General features: G+C 39.4%; 1 protein-coding gene across 3 annotated transcripts in view; it reads left to right on the top strand.

Moving 5' to 3' along the window:
* DLGAP1 (DLG associated protein 1) overlaps positions 1-14800 on the top strand; it is a 456386-nt gene that overhangs the window by 165475 nt on the left and 276111 nt on the right. For all 3 annotated transcript variants that reach the window (XM_060243934.1, XM_060243935.1, XM_060243933.1), the window contains one exon: positions 10085-10195. The gene's annotated coding sequence lies outside the window, so the exon portion shown is untranslated. The remainder of the gene's footprint in view (positions 1-10084; positions 10196-14800) is intronic.

Here is a 14800-nt window from a genome sequence, read left to right as displayed (position 1 = left end):
CTCTTTCTTATAAGCTGTCAGTTGAGACATGAAAATATGATTAAATGATAAATAATAACATTACAAGTAGAACTGTATAATTAGTATTCCAACTTCGTATGTTTATCTTTCTCCTCAAATCATTATGTAAAGGAATGAACTGAGGACTTCTCAACCTTTGCAGTAGAAGCCCTCAGCTTATAGAGCCAAAATAAAATCCAGTGACGTTACCAAGCAAACCTTATTCAGTCATCTATATTTGGCTTCTTTTTAAATTCCATTCGTTGCCATGGCAAAGTAAGCTCCAGTGATTCCCCCTTCCCTTGATTTTCTGGCTAAGAAGCTTTTCTTTATGTCCTTTGTGACACACAATGGGTGCACAGTATACAAATTTAGGATTAAAGGAGAAGTACACAGGAGAAGTCCAATGGAACATGTTTAACAACAGGGGTGTTCCAAATATAGCGTTTCAAAGTGCAACACACTTAAATGATTATAAGCAAATTCAGGCATTCAGGAAAAGGAAATGGTACCATTCAACAGAATCATTTCAGAGATTTGGTGGGGGATCATGATTGCATATGCCATCCCCCCATCCAAAAAAGCTCTGCCTGTGGAGAGTTAAGACACCAGGGGAAGTCTTATCTAGGGATGGGCATGAACCTTGTCACAAACCTAAATTTGTCATGAAAATTGCCCAGTTCATGAGCTGAGGGTCATGTGATCACGCCTGCAATGAACCTCCATGGTTTTTACAAAGGTTCATGTAGTTCGTGTTGACAGTTTGTGCAGCAGATATGCTGGCGTCAACCAATTGCCGGTAATAATCAAAGCAATGGGGGAATGGACTTCTGCAGTCCTGGAAACACCAATAGTGGTCCTTTAATGCTCGGCAGGCAGCACTGGCCACCAATAAGAGAGCTCCTATAGAGTAGAATGATATAGAGTGTTCACGTAGAATAAAATTATATAGATTCCCACCTCACACTCAGCCGTTGTTTTCAGTCAGCAGCAGGCATGCCATGCGTTAGAGGCAGAGAGGGAAGGAAACTGATCATCAAAGTGACAGGAGGGATGGAAACACCAAGAGTGACCCTCCAAAGCTCAACAAGCAATGCTGGCTGCCAAGAAAAAAGTTCCCATTCTGCTTTAAAGGAGCAAAATGATACATATCCCCCAGCTTAAATGCGGTTGTTGTTTTCCATCATCAGCAGGAACACTGCACATTAGTTAGAGACAGAGACAGAAGGATGAGAACTGGCTATGATTTCCAACAGAGAGCACTTTCCTAGGGGCACCTGCTTTGGATGGGTGTACGTCAGCACCTCTAAATCCAGTCCTCATCAAACTTGGAGAGTAGAGTAGAGTCAGCTGGAGACTTGCTGCAAGTTTGGCATCCCTAGTCCATGGGGGGGAGGCATTCTACAACAGCATAACCCTCACAAAACATAACAATTTGGTAAACAGGAAGGTCCATGAATGGTCACTGTTTGTGTGGTCCCACAAGCCATAAACTAAAATAACCTCAATCATTCACAGATTTCTGTATGCATTGATTTTTTTAAATGAGGGAATATTCAAATCTTATGCTTACTTTCTAAAATACAAAACCAAGAAAACAATACCTTGTGCTTTTTTAAATCTTAAGGCTTTTTCAGTCATAGTTTTCTTCATGTTTTATGGGTGACCTGACTATGGCCAAATGGGAATTCTTGTCAGTGTACATTCTTATTGTAATTGTTTTAAAATTTATTAGATATGAATGTTACGTTCTAATATATGTAATATAGAAACATGCTAAAACTGCATTATATGAAACAATAAAATTACCTATGTCAGGAGTGGCCAACGGTAGCTCTCCAGATGTTTTTGTCTACAACTCCCATCAGCCCCAGCCAGCATGGCCAATGGCTGGGGCTGATGGGAGTTGTAGGCAAAAAACATCTGGAGAGCTACCATTGGCCAACCCTGACCTATGTTATCAGAGCAATGACTCCATATGTAATGCTCCACCCTGACCTGGATGGCCCAGGCTAGTCTGATTTCATTAGATCGCGTAAGCTAAGCAATTGGTCTGGTTAGTACTTGGATGGAAGACCACGGCAGAACAGGCAGTGGTAGATGTGGTAGACCACATCTGCTTTTCTCTTGCTTTGAAGACCCTAACTCAGTGGCAATTTGTTGGCACTTTCACCATGAAGTGATGCACTGGGCAAGAATTGTAAATTCTCTGTGTTGCATAACAGCAATCTTCCCTCTGTTACATAACAGCTTCCATTTGACACGTAAGTAAAATACCTGTTATGAAGGAATAGTATTTGTTTATTTTTAGGTGGAGTCCAGTTTTATTTCTTTGATTACAGAAGTATGGAGGGAAGTGATATATTCATAGAAATTGAATTTCACCTAAATGTAGTGTAGTGTAGCTGAGGGAATATATTAATGAAAGAACTGATATCATATCCAGTGAGAGCTCAAGAAAAGCAAAGATTCTGAGCATGTGGCTTTCATAGAAATCTATTCATGTTCCTGAGCTCCTTTTCATAAAGTTCAGCAAGAACTCTTTACTGTTTATAATGGGGTGTATGGTAACTCTGTACTACAACTTAACTGAACAAAGTTTGAAGCTTTCCTTCAACCTGAGATGCCTTCTCCAGCATAAGTACCTCATCTTCCAATTGTCTTCTCTTGGAGGAACAGCTGCTTAAGTTGCAGGAATGTTCTTTGGAACAAGGTTGGCTTTTTACCAATTAATGTATTTTTTATCAATGAGTTCATAAAATTTAAAATGTCTGTATTTAAATAGAGAAATGAAACTATTCTTTAAAAAAGTCATCAGTTTTGAAAGTGAAAATTTATCTACAAACATTTCGATTTGTTCAGAAACACTGTGATTGAAAGTGAGTGTCTGTAGTCAAATGTTGCTCAATTTCAGATCTCAGATATCTTCTTTTTATGTTTCACTAATAGCAGTTTATCGACATTGTTTTCCTCTGAGGATAAGTAAGGCAGATTCAGCTCTGATAGCTAAGGTCCAAAGTGATACTTTATGGAGCTTTCATCTTGTGAACTCTGTTTTCAGTGACTCCTGCAAATCCAAAGTGAGAAGTGAGAGTTTAACCAGGCTGTGAAGGTGATTTGCAAGGCACATCTTGAGATGACCTTTAAAAATCAATATGTCTTCACTGATATAGTAGCTTTTCACTGGTCTGACTTGACAACATCACCAATTCATGTTCTTTATACTTGGGAAACTTCACGCAGAAAAGTTTAAGGTGAGATTCACGTGATCAGCAGCTCTGCTGCTTGAAATAGTTCTATGCATCAGCTCTCTGCCACTGTGTGAAACAGCAGCAATGTTGCCTCCCATGCTGCATTTATCAAAATTTTCACCATTGAAAAGAAATTTGCAGGAGGATTTTGGAAAGTCCCAAATCCTTTGATTCATCTTTTATTTTTATCTTCTCCCATGGAACAAATCTTTTGGAAAAGAGTACCTCATTATACCATGACCCTGCTCTGGCTGGCAGTTTACTTTTTACAGAAATGCCAGCATCGTATCTAAATTGGACCTCTGAATAGTCTCACAAGGATGTTATTCTGGGCAAAGAAACGTCTCAATAAGGATGGCCTAAACCTTCTCTCTTGGCTGCTTGTCCATTCCCAAGTATCTTTTTCACTTGTAGGGGAAAATTTATTTAATTATTTAGGAAATGCAAGCCTCTTCTCCAGAATCCAGAATGAGGCAGTTTACAAGTAAATGTAACGCCATAAAAATAAAGTCCCTTTTATCATTTCCCCACGGGTGAAAAAGCAGCTTTGGAACACATCTCCTTCCCATATTTTTGGGCAGGCAGCTATTTAAAGTGAGAAAGCAGTTGTGATTGAGCAACCCCTATCCCACTATTCATGCATTCAAAATTGCATCCTTCTGAGACTACTTTTGGGGTTTTTTGTTTTTTGTTTTTGTTTTTTTAAAGGAAGAGGGAGGATATTTGTGTCTGCATATAGGTTGAGCTGTAGATAGAGTCATGGCTTGTGCATTCTGTCTCATTAACTGAAATATCAAAAGAGGATGTCAGCTACCTCATTCTGTATTGAATTTTTTTCCCTGGTAGTCTTCCTTTCAGTTGGTTCCTTGATGTTTACTCACCTTTAGGGAGAGACAGCAGCTCAGTAGTAGAGCATCTGCTTGATAAGCAGAAGGTCCCAGGTTCTTTCCCCAACATCTCCAACTAAAAAGAGTCCAGGCAAGTAGGTGTGAAAACCTCAGCTTGAGACCCTGGAGAGCCGCTGCCAGTCTGAGTAGACAATACTGACTTTGATGGACCAGGGGTCTGATTCAGTATAAGGCAGCTTCGAATGTTCATATGTTCACCCATCTATCTTGAAGGGCCCATTTCTGCCTTCTGCACTGTAAAATTAAGCTTGTTCTTATCCTTCCCTGGAGAATTTTCTCACTGATTCCTATGCCAGGTTCTCTCTTGAAACATCTGCTTACTTAGCTTTCTGCATAGACTTTTGGAAAAACACTTAAGGAAAGACGAAGAGAAGCACGTCACACCCAAAGAGGACCTAACTGAGGAAGAATCTGAGCTTGCAGTATAGGGAGGCACAGTACAAGTGATTGACTAGGAAGGGACTCGGTATTTTACAAGGCAGCTTCTGTGATACATGAGCATGAAAATATTTCTCAAAAAACCGTGAGCCTTATGGTTGAATCATGGATACTGGCAAAGAACAAAGCCCTCACAGGTTTGTGATTCAGCCTGTTTTCCCAGTGAACAGATGGTTGCTGCAGTTTTAATAACAATTTTTGTACTGTGAATCTTTAGTAAAGCAATTCAGCTGTATGAACAAACTACCATATCAATTTATGGGATCCTGTTAATGAAGATGGAATAAAATACATTTCAATGTTAGCAGCCCGTTTGTGTACTTAGCTAATGATGGAATGGAGTGGTAAATGGGAATAGACATCTTTCTTGAAGATCAGATGCTTGCTTTAAGGTATTTTCAAGGAAGTTGTGTATTTTCTCTCTGTGTGTGTTTGTAGCTATGTGTGTTGTAGCTATGTGAAGAAGTGAAAACAAAAAGTTCTCATAATTTGAAAAGCTAAGGTTGATGCCCAATCACACACAAGTAAGCAAATGAGAGGTTCCCTGCTTCAAATCTGGATTGCTGCAGATGGCTCAGCGAGTGGGTGCTCTAACCTGGGAACCCACAACCAAAGGGAGATATTACACTGGAGAGCCATTGCCAATCTGAGTAGATCCTTTGAGGGGGGGAGGAGAGAGAAGCTTGCAATGCCCAGCCATTTCATGTTTCCTTAGGTTCAGAGCATTTTATATTTTTAGTTTCTGCTATGATCCTTGTGCTTTTTCTTAATGTTTTATTTTGAAAACTGCATTGTCAATCCAACTATTTCCCCACCTTTCCATTTTAAATAAAACATTGCAAGAACTTCAAGAACGTAAAAAAAAAATGTGTTTGTCTGTGTCCTTTATAAAGTTTATATCCCCACTACCTGGTATTACATTTTATGACATGCATGGCCCCACAAAGTCTCATTTATCTCAGATCCAGCCCTCATAACAAATGTTTAGCGCTCCTGTTCTAGCCCAAGTCATACTCAGAGGTCCACATGACTGCAGTTTTCCTTAAAATACCAGTAGAGGTCAAGTTTCCATCATGTTTGACTTTTTATTTTCTCATTTTCACATCTATTTATTTCACCTTTCTAGGGTTTACACTCTGCTCCCACCCAGCACTGTATCCTCCTCTGCTAAACATATTTTCTGACCTTTGATGAGTTTTTTTTTCCAGCTGTTTTTTCCACTTCCCTCAAACAGTGTGCATTTTGTTCACATTGTGCTGCTAGCATTTTCCATGACACCAGTTAAAATTTGCGTAAATATTATACTGTTATCTTCAATTGTGAAAATGTATATTTGCCCTTCAGAAACACTATGAAAAAAAATCATAAGAAAACACAACCAATTCAAAGTTATTTTATTGGCCTCCTTGTTTTAGATATTCAGAATTATCCACTGTCATATTTTCAAAAATTAAACCTAGTCCAGTCATTCCAGTGTCCCATGAAGCAATTTAGAACACTCTACTGAGATTCCACTTTCCTTTCAGTGTCAAGGTTTTCTGTGCTTGTGGGTATTTTTTTATTCCCTGACATTGAAGCAGATAAGGCAACCTCTCATTTTTGTAGGTAAAAAGGAAGAAAATCAGACTGTGTTACAAATAGGATTTTAAGCCTCTGTATTGTAATCACCATCTTTATTTGAGCAGTCAGCCAGTTGCAGTAGGCTAAAAAAATGAAAGATTTCACATATACATGGAATGTTAAGTTTTCTTTATATGTTTGTTGATTCAAATCAAGTAATGTATATTTGCTTTTCATATTATACTTTTCATAGAAGAAAATGCCATAAGGTTTTTTTTTTCCTTCCAGTAATTTCATAGTTCAAGGAAGGTTAATGGCCACAACATAAGTCTCTTTTGGAAAGGATATTACATGTTTATCAGCAGTGTCCTTTGTATTTAATGATTTTATATTATATGAAACTAAGATCACATTCAATATTTTTACGATATATAAGACAAAGGCAATGTGGCAGTTGAAAGACACCTCCCCAAATCCTACAAATCCTTACAGAAATAAGACTGTAATAACTTTGGTTCCCTTAAGATTCTGTTTTGATTCAAAGTTTGGTTCAGGCTTAAAATGCAGTCTGCTTGTAAGTTAAATAGAGTTCAAAACTGCCTTGCTGAGAAAGAATACATTAGTGTTGCCATTCCCCAGGTCCCAGTGAGGGTTCCCCCCAGTTTTGAGGGGCTCCAATCCATCCCCTGCCAGCTAGCCAGCAGGGAGAAGCCCTGCCCCCAATCCCAATTGCCGGGGGCCACCCTTCTCCCTTCTCTCCTACAAGATTTAAAGGGCCCTTCAGCTGATTGGTAGGGAGCATGTGGCCCTCCAGTCAACTGGAGGGCCCCTTAAATCTTGGAGGAAGAGGGTGGAGAGGGGTGAATTTGTGGCTTGGAGTGCACATGCACATAGCCCCCTCCCCCCTACTTCTTCCTAAAAATATTTTAAAGGATCCTTTAATTGATTTGGGTGAGAAGCGGGGGCTGGGACAGTGTGTACCTGTAATTCAAGCCATGAATTCACAGCTTGGAGCACAGGTGCATGTCCTCAATGCAATGACATCACTTCTCTGTGATGTCATTACATTAGGGGTGGCCCTGCCCCCTCCTTTAACATTCCCCAAAATCCCCTGCTGGGTACTCAGAAGGACCTGCCAACCCTAGAACAATCTGATCTTGTAGAGTTGATGATAACACAGCTGCAGAGGGGAGTTGCAAAGCCAGGCACTGACTCTCCAGTTAAGCACATTCCATCCAGTTAAGCACATTCCATCCACATTCCATCCAGGAGAGCCAGTTTGGTGTAGTGGTTAAGTGTGTGGACTCTTTTCTGGGAGAACCGGGTTTGATTCCCCACTCCTCCACTTGCACCTGCTAGCATGGCCTTGGGTCAGCCATAGCTCTGGCAGAGGTTGTCCTTGAAAGGGCAGCTGCTGTGAGAGCCCTCTGCAGCCCCACCCACCTCATAGGGTGTCTATTGTGGGGGAGGAAGGTAAAGGAGATTGTGAGCCGCTCTGAGACTCTTCAGAGTGGAGGGCGGGATATAAATCCAATATCTTCTTCTTCTTCTTCTAAATGGGAACAGGGACAGACCTAGCTGCAGATAGGTTTCATTCCTTTCTTCCAGATCAGACTGTTGCTTAGGTCATCTGTTTAGCCGTTGGTTCAACACTTTAATTATGTGTTGACTAAGGAACTCCATTAGTTCATATATCTGGGACCACAAGCGACCCTTTCTCCATAAGACAGTAAGATTCTAGCTTGTTCTCAGCTTGAGAGCCCTGTAGGCATCTTCTTGTTCACGTACAGCTAGGGTTGCCATTGCCAACCCCCAGGGTACCATTGAAATGTAATGGATTGCTGTATGAGAGCTTTAGCCTGAAGCACTGGTTCCATTGATGACTGTGGCCCAAAGAAGATTTTCTAATAGAAACATGCTTTAGAACCAGGAATGCATGTTTCCACATACTTCAAGTGATTGAATGAAATTGACAACTGTTGTTTTCATCACCTGCATCAATTGAAATTGCTAGCAGTTGCTGCAATCAACATGGAATTCTGAGCAGGCTGGTGACTAGTGTGATACACATTGTATAAAGAATATATGGACTGTGACTTTAAGAATATATGAATTTACAACAGAGAGACTGTAATAATTTCTGGAAAAGAATTTATTCTAATAATCATTTATTGTAACACAGTGTTCCTTTGTTTTGTCAAACCCCTAGGTCCAAGCAGGGGCTCTCCTGCTTTTGGGAGCTTCAATCCATTGCTGGCCAGTTAGCCAGCAGAGAAAACTGCATCTTCCAACAGAGATGTTGCTGTGACACCCCCAATGCGATTGCGCTGGGGATGTCATGTGGATGACGCTGTCATTTTTGGGAAAACTATGATTTTGAAGGCAAAAAACCCATAGCATTTTGCCCAAAAACCAAAGCATCATGTGTGATGTCATCAATACAATAATGTCACTTCCAGGTGATGTCATTGTGTTGGGGATGTCACGTGCAACATTCTGACCACCCCTGGAATGCCCCCCAAATTCCCCACTGTGACAGCAAGGGGACATAGTAACCCTACTTTTGGCAATCTTGGATACTTGCTTGCATAGGCCAGCCAACTGTGGCCTGTGGCCTGTAGTGACTTTGAAGCAGAGCAGTTTGGATCACTGTAACTCCATCTGAGAATGGATAATATCTTGTAACTTGTAACCAATGTATTACAGTTTTAGCGAGCCTTTAAATCCCTAGTTTGGTTGCTTTATCCTTACAGTCTTTTACTCTTGTTTGAAGTATTCTTGCACATTATATATATATATATATAATTTTCATGGTTATTTGCTTTCCTGGTTCTCAGTCTTAATCCAGAGGCTAGACTGGCAAACTACCTACCATTGTAAGTGTTTTGTGTAAGCCTTCCTTGTGGAGAGAACGTCCTTGTTTACTCCCAGGGTGCTTGGAAATCTGTCCTTTGGGTTCTAACTGTGGAAATAGTAAAAAAGGACTGGTGGCAGGCTACTGGACTGTTGTTAACAGTCACTTGTGTCTGCAGCCCTGTACCAAAAGGCACTTAGCCTGGGCTGGGCTAAGTGACCTTTTGACAAAGGCAAACAATTATGATGACTGTGCAGAGATGTACTGTTTTTTAAAACTTGTCATGAGATTTCCCTTGATACAAGCATGTAGTGATTCTCAAGAGGATTTATTGATCAAATATGCCTGCTGAAGATTGTTGTAATAGCTAAATTTAATCAAATTTAGACTTGTTTCATTTTGTCATTGCTTAAAAGCTCTCTTTGCTACCTTGAAGAAGATTACTTTTTTATTCCAAAACCCTATTTTTGTGAAGAGTTGTTATCCTAATCTTGAAATGCTTATTGCTTTAAAATATACTAAATGTATATTTTGACAAGTTAGTTTTGATTAGAAAATAGCAAACTGTGACATACATTATCAGAATAAAGCACTTCTTTGTGCTAGAATATGTATACTTGGATCATGCCATCCCATTGTCATTTGAATTGGCCATGTTTTTGATTCCTACATTTTATATAGTACATATATCAGGTAGAGGTACACGAGAATCACAGATACATTAAAGTCTTCAATTGAAATCAGTGTTATTGAATGAGCTTCACTTTGATGGATGTCCATTATTTCCATTTATAATCCCATTATTATCGCTGAATCTATAAAACTCCTGATAATGTTTATTTATTTATTTAGAGAAGTTTAGAATATAATTTTTTCCTTCTCCATTTTATCCTATTCTGTGAGGTAGGTTAGGCTGAGTCTGACTGGTCCAAAGTCACGCAGTGAGCTTCTGTGGCATAGGGGGAGCTCAAAACTGGGTCTTCCAAATCCTAGTCTGACTTTTTAAGCACTACTCCACATTTGAGTATTTAACTAAGGCTGAACACCTAATGTCTTTGTTCTTTCTAACACAGATTTATCATCTGCTACAGAACATTCTTCAGCTCGGACAACAAGCAAGATTATCTAAACTCACCAGGTCAGAAGTCAAAGTATTGACCTCTACAGATTGCTGCAAATGGCAGGTTTGTGCCCTTTCAATATTGGATTTTTTTTTCTCAATTCTGGCCTGTTGCAAGTTGTTCATTTAGCTGTATGATTTAAAATGAAGAGCATTTGGCTAATTAGGAGGCAGCTGTTCACTTAAGTAAATGACTCATAGAGGGATATTTATGGTACATAACTATTTTTCCAGCCTGTAGAAACTTTAAAAGAAAAACGAAAAGAGGAGCAGATGTTTTGCTATAGTATCCAGAAATATGTTACCAGATAGTGAATGCTGAGTCCTACTTACTTTTCTTTCCAAGTGATAAAAAGCCAGGCTATCATTAAAAAGGCATGTTTGGCTATACTTCATCCCGTTCATAACCATGTATTTTATATAGCTGTATTTTACATCATCTCATAATTTTGTATAATGAAAAATTTATTGCCTGCTATCCTGTCAGTGTTCAAGAAACACAATGATTTTTCTTACTCAGCAGAGAACTACATTTCTGATTCATCGCTATTCTCAATTATTTCATTTCATCCTTTGATGCTACCCCTATGCCTCTGGAACAGACTCCCAGAAGAAGTCAGGAGGGCTCCTGCTCTCCTGGCTATCCAGTAAGTTGTAAAAGCACTAAAAACAGAGCTGTTCCAGAAAGGTCAAGGTGGCAGCCTGAGCCTGAACAAACAGAAAGTGCTCTGATAGTGTGGGCATGTGCTGTTTTAGTTTATTATGTTTTTAAATTACTGTTTTTAACTATTTTTATTAGATTATTCGTACTGTACTACCTGTCTGGGCACCTGGGAGAGATACAAATAAATTAATTAATAAATATGTTAAGTTATATGATCCAGTTTAGTTGATGTATGTGGAACTATTACTTTTTGGACTGAGCGGCTTTTTTGTAGCAGGAACTCCTCTGCATATTAGGACACCCCCCCCCCCATGTAGCCAATCCTCCAAGAGCTTACAATCCTCCAAGAGCTCTTATTACACGGCCTGCTGGCCTAATAAGCAAAGGAGTTCCTGTTACAAAAAAAACCCTGAGTATTTCATGTGCAAAAAGTGCTGCTGTGTATGGAGTTATTGGTTTGAATCTGTCTTTTCATTTGTCTGGGAACGGAAAATTCTTTCTTGATTCTGAAGGGCAGTATTGTTATCTCTAACTATGATGATTTCTTTTTTGGGAGTGACAGTGAAGTGAATCCCTATGTCTGCTCTGAGTAAGAATGAAATAATTGTTTTGGTGGAGTACCTGACATTATCAGTCATCTAAGTATTATTTTTCCCATCTGTATTCTTGTATGTATATTAAATGTTGTGTATAAGACAGATTGGGGATGGAAGTAATGAGTTTCCCCCAGGAAAGTCCAGAATTACATATGCTGACATCCCAAAAAAGGGTTCAAAATGAGATAGAAGGAGGAATGAAGAGATGGCATTGGAGATGGATATGTAAGGGAGGTCAGGAGGCAGGGTAGGTGTGGAGTAGAGCTAGCTAGATAACTTTACTTCATAACAGACTAACTTGAATAAGATGATAATAGATGCACACTTTGCTTTGTGCAAATGTAATGTTTTAGCGGACTTGATGTGGCTTGATTTTCTATGAAGTTGGTTAAGTTGGCTATACAGGCTTCTGTGCTTGTCTTCTACTCTCTATTCTTTCTCAAACGGCATACTTGTAAATTAGTGACATGTATATTATAAGCACACCAGTGTTAATTCAAAATTATTCCAGACTTAAATACATTGATTCAGTCTGTTGGATGTTATGAAGCATGACTTGAAGGAAAGGGCCTGCAGGGTTTACGTAGGGAAAGAGCATGCCTTTGAACCTGGTATTTCTCTCCCTGACCGTGCTTGCCTTGGAGTGCTGCTTTTTGTTCAAGTAGCTGGTGAGCTCAAAGGCAGGGCTCCAGCGATGAGGAAAGAAAGCCACACTTTTCTGGCTAGATTTTTATTTAGATACTTAGAGGTTAAAAGAAATACACAGTCTTCTTTAATCATTTCCAACTGACTATCTTATGTTGTACTGGAGTATAAAAGCATTTTTTACTGAGTGAGCAAAATAGAGAGTGCTTTGTGATGAAGATCTCAGATCACTCTAAATTATTAATGAAAATAGATAGAATTTTGAACTGTGGCACCTCAAGTAAGAGCCTAAAAATGTAAGTGTTTAGTTATTATGTAAGAGTTGGTTTAAAAGGGGGGGGGGGATCTTCTTCTGATTCATTCTCTACAGTCTTCTGTGGGAGGTTTGATGATCACTGTTCAAGTATGCAGTTGACGTTAGTGCTGCTATTTCTGTTGGAAACAGAATCCATGCTTGGCCCAGCAAAATCAGGAGAGGAAAGAGATAAACATTTCTGCAGGCTTAAAAAGGAAATGGTTGAAAGAAGGGAACTGCTATTGATCCTTGTTTCACAGATCACATACAATATGATTACTATATTTCAGCATATTTGTTATAAATTGCAGCAAAACCCAAATAACTGTATGAAATATTGGGATTTGGAAAGAGACTGAGGCAGCGGGAAGATGGTTGTCTGACATAACTAAATATGCAATGAACAACATAGCATATTTTATTCATGTATTATAAGAATATAAATTCAGATGCGCTGAAGTCTCTAATTTTTCAGTGATTCTAATGTTTCTGCCTTAAAGCAATCTTTGAGAAGAATATGTGACTTTGACCAGTAGTCCAGCCCATGAGATGGGGTCCTCAGATAAGTTATGGAGATTATCTACTGGGTCATGAGCCCTACATTTGCCATCCCTGTTCTTTGAAGGGTTTGGGGTGACATAACGTTATGTATTTGTGCCCCATACCAGTTAACATTTTTATACTGAAACTGGGACCTTTAATTGTGCCAGGAAAACAACAGAAAGCCAGAGCATGCAGTAGATACAAGATTTATCAGTGTATCACTTGCTTGCTGAATCTTAAAACTATTGTGGGCAGTACTCCAAAATATGTATTACAAATAGTTTAATCTGAAGGTTGAAGTATTTGATTAATAGGACTACAGGCTTCTTCCCGGTTCAGACAGGAAACTCTCTGAAGTACGGCCTGGAGTCTTCCTGGAATTACAAATTATCTCTAGAATACAGAGATTAGTTCCCTTGGAGGAAATGGCAGTTTTGGAGTATGGGTTGTATGGTGTCACATCGCTGCTCAGCTCCTTTCCCACTCTAACCCTCCCCAGACATCACCTCCAAATTTCTTAGAATTTCCCAAGCCAGAGTTGGCAGCCTTAATCTGATGACTTTTCTTTTTTTTCTGTTTTATTGATGCTGGGTTTGCATGGACCACTAAACTCTTCAATATTATTTCACTCCAAAATCTCAAATCATGTCTCCTTACCAGACTTTGCCACCATCATATTAATCTTATCATCTCCTATGCAAGTGATTGCTAGTTCTCTTTTTCCTTTGTATATTCTATTCCTCCTAATAATGACTTCGATTATCCCATGTGTAGGTTGAGCACTAAAACTGAACTGTCCACAGATGAGTTATAGGTTTTGCATTTTCAGATATGCAAGATTACATAGATATTTTAAAAAGAGTTCTAAATTTTAGAAAAGAAGAAAATCTGTCCCAGAATGGACTGAGCACTGAGAATGCCCATTTCTTTTCAGGACCCATGGAATGCTTCCTTCAGAAAATGAGAAAATTAGCTGACTTATACTCAAGGCTTGTGAGCCACTTGTGGCAATTTGAAATGCAACCTATGGCTATTCTGAGTAATGTGTCTCAATGTGGAACATGCCCCATGTTTCAGGAAGCAGCCAAGGCCCTTGCCTAGAGGGTCTTGAGATCCCCACTTCAAAACAGCTGCTGCTGGAGGAAAAGGTAAGCTGCAAGCCTCCATGAGATGCTGGCCTCATAACCAGGAATAGAAGAAAACGTGGCTCTTTTGGTTGAGAGTAAATGCAAGTGCGACTCTCCACAAGCTGTGGAGTGAGTACCATTGATTTAAAACATCTTGGATATGAGATTAGTGCGTATTTCTTTGTCTCAATCCCCCTCCTCCAATATAAGAACACTAGAAGAGTTTAGCTGGATTAGACCAGAGGTCCATCATCTAATGTCCATTCACAATGGCTTAGCAAATGCTCCTAGAAGACCAACAATAAGGACACAGAAGACAAAGTTGATCTGGCTCACCCCTCAGTAATTAGTAGTCAGGAGCATACTGTCTCCAAACATAGATTTCCTATTCATCCATCATGTCTAATAGCCATTGTAATACCTATCTTCCATGGATGCCTCTCACTCACTTTTAAAGCTATCTGTTAGTGGTCCATCACCACATTATGTGACAGTGAGTTCCAAAAGTTAATAATGTGCTGTTCGAAGAATTACTTTATTTTACCTGTCCTCAGTCTACTGCCCCTTAATTCACTTGAGTGCCCCTTAATTCACTTGAGTGCCCCTTAGTTCTAGGGAAGAGGTTCTCTTTACCCACATTCTTCACCACATGCATAGTTTTATAAAATATATGGCAGTCCCATCTTAGTTTTTAATTATTATTATTAAAATAAAACCCAATGTAGGGTTGCCAGGTCCAACTCAAGAAATCTCTGGGGATTTGGGAGGTGGAGTCTGGAGCAAGGTTGTGACAAGCATG

This window comes from Heteronotia binoei, chromosome 7, assembly GCF_032191835.1.
Source record: "Heteronotia binoei isolate CCM8104 ecotype False Entrance Well chromosome 7, APGP_CSIRO_Hbin_v1, whole genome shotgun sequence".
In the NCBI taxonomy this organism is placed as follows: Eukaryota; Metazoa; Chordata; class Lepidosauria; order Squamata; family Gekkonidae; genus Heteronotia; species Heteronotia binoei.
Note: the sequence above shows the minus strand (reverse complement) of the source record. Positions and strands in the feature narration are given on the sequence as shown.